We start from the raw sequence: 7,634 nt of genomic DNA, 5'->3' as shown, positions 1-7,634 counted from the left end.
GTGTTGTCGTTAGTAGAGCTCATGGAAACAAGTTATTTCATTGGTTGAACAATTGAATACAACTCACGATTTGTTTTCTTTTGTGGCAAAAGACTGGCATTTTGGCGTCATTATTTGGTCATAATATTATTATTATTTTTTAACACGCCTTTACATAGAACGGTAATTCACTGGTCAACTCGCTCCTGTTTCAGTCACTTTCAGGATTTTCCCCAAGAGATAATTCGAAGATGACGTCACTCAGGTGTTTGTTATTGTTTTTTGCCATCCGCGATTATGAGTAATGCTCAATATCTATAGATAGCTCGAAGATGACGTCTCTCGGGTCTTTATTATTGTTTTTGCCATCCGCGTTTGTGAGTTGTACTCACTAAACTGTATTAACCAGACTATAAAAGTTCATGGTTACACAGAGTTTGTGTGTTTGTCCGTTATATTTCCGGATGGCAATGTTGTGAACTCCTTGGCCAAGCGCATTCTATCTATAGTCGGGTTAATACAGGTTAGTGAGAACTACACATAAACGCGGATGGCAAAAAAAAAAAAAAAAAGAAAAAATAAAGAAACGATAACAAATACCTGAGTGACGTCATCTTCGAACTATCCCTAGAACCGTCGGCATCTTTATGTAACAGCCTAACACTGAAATCCAAAAGGACTGGCAGTTTGACGTCATTATTTGGTTTTTGCACCGCCTAGTGAGTTGTCGTTAGTAGTACCGTAGCCATCGTTAAGTGATAGCCTGATACTGAAATCCAAAAGGACTGGCAGTTTGACGTCATTATTTGGTTTTTGCACCGCCTAGTGAGTTGTCGTTAGTAGAACCGTAGCCATCGTTATGTTATAGCCTGATACTGAAATCCAAAAGGACTGGCAGTTTGACGTCATTATTTGTTTTTTGCACCGCCTAGTGAATTTCGTTAGTTGAGCTCGTGGAAACAAGTTATTTCATTGGTTGAACTATTGAATACAACTCACGATTTGTTTTCTTTTGTGGCAAAAGACTGGCGTTTTGACGTAATTTTTCGGTCATTGTCAGGCCATGACTTTACGATGGCTACGGTATCAGGCCATAGACAAACAATTTCCATCTTTCTCTATCTTGAGCTAACATTTTCATCTCGTTCCATGTCTTATCATTTCTTTTATGGATACAATTAAGATGACGTCACTCAAGTCTTTGTTATGGAATTACTCACAAACTTGGATGTCAAAACAAAATAAAAAAAAAAACAAACAAAAAAAAAAAAAAAAAAAACAATAATAAAGATATGAGTGACGTCATCTGCGTACTATCTTTGAGTGAGGTATTGTTTACAACTCACAATACGCTTCAACAGTTGTAACGTCATTTCCTTCCTTATGACGCATGGTAACTTAGTAACACTGGCTCTAAACTATCGGAACAATGGCGGACGCCCGTATGAAATATTTCTCCGGCGAGCATAAAAGCGTTTCTAGAGGAAAAAAAAAACAACATAAATTTGTTCATGTTTTCACTTTTACACATTCTGATCACAAGGCATATGAAAAGTTCTCGCCAGCATGAAGAATATAAAGTAATGATTTATTTTTGTTTAGAACCAAGATGGCCACCGTTGCCGGGCGGCGTGACATCAGACTATTGAATCCAATTAACATTAATTCCTCATGGTCTTCATCTTCTCTGTATGACAGTGTTTTTCCTTTGGTTTTAGCATCAGGCTTTTAGTTAACGGCTATGAGGTCTTGTTATCGGAAGGTCCAGGGTTCGAGCCTCGCGCTCGGGGGCATAGTTGAGTCCTCGGAGAAGACTCTTCACTCACATTCTCTCACCGTACTAAGGTGTAAAATGAGTACCTGGCCGTTAACAGCGTTGTCTGTGTCCGAGACATTGTAATATCGCCTAACAGGCGTCATGTCCCGTCCTACATGTTAAATGTTGCTGTTGACCAGGGACACCTTGTAAAGCGCTTTGAGCACATTTAGTGGATATTGCGCTATAGATAGTATGCGCTTGGCTAAGAAGCTCATAACATTGTCATCCGGAAGTATAACGGACCAACACAAAAAACTATGTTTAACCATGAAAGTTGATAGTCAGGTTTATACAGTTTAGTGAGAATTACTCATAAACGCGATTGGCAAAAAACAATAACAAAGACATGAGTGACGTCATCTTCAATCTATGTATATAAAGCTAAATTAAAAAAATAAATTAAACGAAGGCAACGGTCCATCCAGAAAATTCAATCACTTCAGTTCACATCCATGCTAACTCATGTTAACGATCGATACTATGTTTTTAAAAAATGACACACACACACACACACACACACACACACACACACAGAAACATTTTGTTTCTCACAATGTAATCCATCCATTTAGAATTGAATAAACCAAACAAAAGAAAAAACAAAACAAATAAAAGCAAAACTATGAGATAGAGTCTTTGACGAATAAACTTGTATACGATGTTGACTTGGACTCACTCTACCATTCAAACACTTACCCCACTCAAACACCCTTGTGATTACATCTCATTCAAGCAGTGTTGCCAGGTTATTTTCAGGCATTGCGCCAACTGGATTTTTAAAAATCTGCCAAATACCACAAAAAGTCTGCCAAACCATACTATTTATAGATAGTATGCGTTTGGCAAAGAAGCTCATAACATTGCCATCCGGAAGTATAACGGACCAACACACAAAACTGTGTGTATCCATGAACATTTATAGTCAGGTTAATACAGTTCATTGAGCATTACTCATAAACGCGGATGACAAAAAACAATAACAAAGACCTGAATGACGTCATCTTCGAACTATTTTTAGAACCCCCTTTGAAAACTCATCAGTCTTGTTAAACAAAAAAATTCGCATGGCCGATGTCATAATTTTTTTTTTTTTCAATTTTCAAGTAATAAATTTTCACTAATACATAAAAATTGGATTCAATAGTCTGATGTCACGCCGCCCGGCAACGGCGGCCATCTTGGTTCTAAACAAAGAAAATCATTACTTTTTATTCTTCATGCTGGCTAGAACTTTTCATATGCCTTGTGATCAGAATGTGTAAAAGTCAAAACATGATCAATTTGATGGGGTTTTTTCCCCTCTGGATACGCTTTTATGCTCGCCGGAGAAATATTTCATACGGGCGTCCGCCATTGTTCCGATAGTTTAGAGCCAGTGTTACTAAGTTACCATACGTCATTAGGAAGGAAGTGACAGTACGACTGTTGAAGACTATTGCCATGGAAAACGTGGAGTAGACCTATATACAGTTCGAAGATAACGTCACTCAAGTCTTTGTTATTGTTTTTTGCCATCCGCGTTTATGAGTAATGCTCACTGAACTGTATTAACCTGACTATAAACGTTAATGGATACACACAGTTTTGTGTGTTGGTCCGTTATACTTCCGGATGGCAATGTTGTGAGCTTCTTAGCCAAGCGCATACTATTTATACATGATATAAATAGAATGCGCTTGGCAAAGAAGTCCACAACATTGCCATCCGGAAGTATAATGGACCAACACACACAACTGTGTGTAACCATGAACGTTTATAGTCTGGTTAATACAATTTAGTGAGAACAACTCACAGACGCGGATGGCAAAAAACAATAACAAAGGCCTGAGTGACGTCATCTTCGAACTATCTATCGGTAATAATGGAGCAAAATCGAGGCCTCTGAAAATAACATCTGCCAAACTGCCAAACCGTTATTTTTTTTCTGCCAGACGACTTCAAATTCTGCCCCCGAAAAAGGACATTTGGCAGAAAATCGGCCAAATTGGCAACCCTGCATTGAAGTTGCGTGTGCTAATACAATTTGGATACAGTACATAGATTTATGCAACGAGATGGTCAACGAACGTTTTATATTTGTGTGTTTACAATAAATTATAGTAGGAACGAATATGATGTCACCCAACTCCGTGTTATTTGTTTATAGTCATCCGTTTTAGTGATCAGTTCTCACGGGTTTACAAATGTGACCCCTCGTCTCAAAACGGTATTAAGACGGGATGATTAAAATGTTGAAAATGAGAGATAACATGCTTAAGTTGAGTTTATTATGCTTGATAGAGGAGAAAGAATATCATATTTTACTGTGCTAAATACCAACGTTTCATATTTTTGACCAGTTTGACTATAATTTGACTTTTTAGCATCTGGTCCATCCCGACATAATACCGTTTTGAGACGAGGGGTCACAAATAGAACGAAGTTGACGTCACTTTGTTTTTTGGGTTTTTTTGTTGCTATTCATGTTTACGAGTAATTCTCACTTAACTATAGATAGTATGCGCTTGGCCAAGAAGCTCATAACATTGCCATCCGGAAGTATAACGGACCAACACACAAAACTGTGTGTATCCATGAACGTTTATAGTCAGGTTAATACAGTTTAGTGAGTATTACTCATAAACGTGGATGGCAAAAAAATAAATAAATAAGAAAGACCTGAGTGACGTCATCTTCGTTCTATCTATAGATAGTTCGAAGATGACGTCACTCAGGCCTTTGTTTTTTTTTTGCTATCGGCGTTTGTGAGTTGTTCTCACTAAACTGTATTAACCAGACTATAAAAGTTCATCGTTACACAGAGTTTGTGTGTTGGTCCGTTATACTTCCGGATGGCAATGTTGTGAACTCCTTGGCCAAGCGCATTCTATCTATAGAGAGCTTAATACCGTAGCCACGATAATACTCACTGAGAGTCTTGTATTCGGTAAATCTATGATACAAACAACGGGGAGTGAAGCGTTGCTTACACAGTAAAAAAACTACACACTACACACTACACACTTGAGAATCCACTCAAAAGTAGAAAACGGTAAGGGCTGCCTGAAGCCGGTGATCGTAAAATACTAACGAAAGAGTGAAAATGGAAAAATATCATAAAAATAACTTGTATCGTCTGTACAGAAAAACAGACAATGGACGTTTCGGGTACAAACCCTTCCTCAGCACAACAATACACAAATAAACGTGGAAAACTAATAAAATATCATGAAAAATAACTTGTATCGTCTGTACGAGTGAATACAGACGATACAAGTTATGTTTCATTATATTGTATTTCTTTTCCACGTTTATTTGTGTATTGTTGTGCTGAAGAAGGGTTTGTACCCGAAACGTCCATTGTCTGTTTTGTTCCCATACGAAGCCTTTCCATTTTCACTCTTTCGTGAGTAGAATCCACTCACCACCACAGCAACCCGTGTGCTCCACACGCTCTCGCATCCCGTGACAGTTTGACAGGACAGTTTATTTCCAGACGGAATTATTTTACATGGCATTTTATGATTGGTGTATTTTTTTTCTTCTGTTTTCTGTTTTCTGTTTCGGGGACAAAGAATAATAATAATAATAATAAGCTGCCAAGGGCCTGACGTCACGACTTCCTCTAAACAAGGCTAACAGCGACCAAAAGTGGTTCTCACTGGGAAGTCGGTAAAACCAGACAGACCCTCCCCCCCCTCTCTCTCTCTCTCTCTCTCTCTCTCTCTCTCTCTCTCTCTCTCTGTGTGTGTGTATGTGTGTGTCCCTCTCTCCCTCTCTCTCCCTATCTCTCTCTCTCTCTCCATCTCTCTCTCTCTCTCTTTCTCTGTGTGTCCCTCTCTCTCCCTCTCTCTCTCTCTCTCTCTCTCTGTGTGTGTGTGTGTGTGTGTCCCTCTCTCCCTCTCTCTCTCTCTCTCTCTCTCTGTCCCCCTCTCCCTCCCCCCTCTCTCTCTCTCTCTCTGTGTCCCTCTCTCCCTCTCTCTCTGTGTCCCTCTCTCCCTCCTCTCTCTCTCTCTCTCTCTCTCTCGCTGTCCCTCTCTCCCTCCCTCCCACCCTCCCCCTCTCTCTCGGTGTCCCTCTCTCCCTCCCTCTCTCTCTCTCCCTCCCTCTCTCTCTCTCTCTCTCTTTCTCTCTCTCTCTCTCTCTGTCCCTCTTTCCCTCCCTCCCTGCCCTCTCCCTCCCTCCCTCCACCCCCTCTCTCTCTGTCCCTCTCTCCCTCCCTCCCACCCTCCCCCTCTCTCTCTCTCTCTCTCTCTCCCTCCCTCTCTCTCTCTGTCCCTCTATCCCTCCCTCCCTCTCTCCCTCCCTCCCTCTCTCTCTCTCTCTCTGTCCCTCCCTCCCTCCCTCCCCTCTCCCTCCCTCTCTCTCTCTCTCTGTCCCTCCCTCCCTCCCTCCCTCCCCTCTCCCTCCCTCACGAGCAATGTAAAAAAACCAGACACAAAAAAATTAACCATTTTAGCAAAGAAAAATTCGATAAATTTTTACTTATTTATTTTTTTAACAGCAATTTTGCTCATAGAAAAGACTGGATACAGGGTTAGGAACATTCAACAAAGGCGAAAATAGACAGTGTCGAATGTTTTTTTTCTTTTTCTTTAGAATATATCACTTCTTCCTTTCGGTCAAAGCACATACACACACACACACACTAACACGCACACACACACACTAACACACACACACACACATGTACACACGTGGAAATAAATGAATAATCTTGCATATATTGTAACTCCGTCGTGATTTTATCTCTTCATTTTACAACAACAAAAATAAATAAATAAATAAAAGTTAAAAAAAAAAATAAATAGCCGCACATTAAGATCTTTCTAAGTTACGGCAGTCTCGGGTTTGAGCGTAGCCATCGTTATGTTATAGCCTGATACTGAAATCCAAAAGGACTGGCAGTTTGACGTCATTTTTTGGTCAGTATCAGCGTAGCCATCGTTATGTTATAGCCTGATACTGAAATCCAAAAGGACTGGCAGTTTGACGTCATTTTTTGGTCAGTATCAGCGTAGCCATCGTTATGTTATAGCCTGATACTGAAATCCAAAAGGACTGGCATTTTGACGTCATTATTTGGTCAGTATCAGCGTAGCCATCGTTATGTTATAGCCTGATACTGAAATCCAAAAGGACTGGCAGTTTGACGTCATTTTTTGGTCAGTATCAGCGTAGCCATCGTTATGTTATAGCCTGATACTGAAATCCAAAAGGACTGGCAGTTTGACGTCATTTTTTGGTCAGTATCAGCGTAGCCATCGTTATGTTATAGCCTGATACTGAAATCCAAAAGGACTGGCAGTTTGACGTCATTTTTTGGTCAGTATCAGCGTAGCCATCGTTATGTTATAGCCTGATACTGAAATCCAAAAGGACTGGCAGTTTGACGTCATTTTTTGGTCAGTATCAGCGTAGCCATCGTTATGTTATAGCCTGATACTGAAATCCAAAAGGACTGGCATTTTGACGTCATTATTTGGTCAGTATCAGCGTAGCCATCGTTATGTTATAGCCTGACACTGAAATCCAAAAGGACTTGCAGTCTGACGTCATTATTTGGTTTTTGCACCGCCTAGTGAGTTGTCGTTAGTAGAGCCGTAGCCATCGTTATGTTATAGCCTGATACTGAAATCCAAAACGACTGGCAGTTTGACGTCATTATTTGGTTTTTGCACCGCCTAGTGAGTTGTCGTTAGTCGAGCCGTAGCCATCGTTATGTTATAGCCTGACACTGAAATCCAAAAGGACTGGCAGTTTGACGTCATTATTTGGTTTTTGCACCGCCTAGTGTGTTGTCGTTAGTAGAGCTCATGGAAACAAGTTATTTCATTGGTTGAACAATTGAATACAA

General features: G+C 40.2%; 1 protein-coding gene across 3 annotated transcripts in view; it reads right to left on the bottom strand.

Moving 5' to 3' along the window:
• The window catches only part of LOC144960650 (fibronectin-like), a 96,811-nt gene extending 94,313 nt beyond the window's left edge, over positions 1-2,498 (bottom strand). The window contains exon 1 of one of the 3 annotated variants that reach the window (XM_078893903.1): positions 2,351-2,498. The gene's annotated coding sequence lies outside the window, so the exon portion shown is untranslated. The remainder of the gene's footprint in view (positions 1-2,350) is intronic. The other 2 variants (XM_078893912.1, XM_078893914.1) reach the window with 2 other exon arrangements.
• Between the last annotated feature and the right edge of the window lie 5,136 nt (positions 2,499-7,634).

This window comes from Berghia stephanieae, chromosome 15 (assembly GCF_034508935.2).
Source record: "Berghia stephanieae isolate SIO BIC M18660-M18661 chromosome 15, UCSD_Bste_1.3, whole genome shotgun sequence".
Classification (NCBI taxonomy): Eukaryota; Metazoa; Mollusca; class Gastropoda; order Nudibranchia; family Aeolidiidae; genus Berghia; species Berghia stephanieae.
The sequence above is the reverse complement of the archived record's forward strand: the minus strand, read 5'-3'. Positions and strand labels throughout refer to the sequence as shown.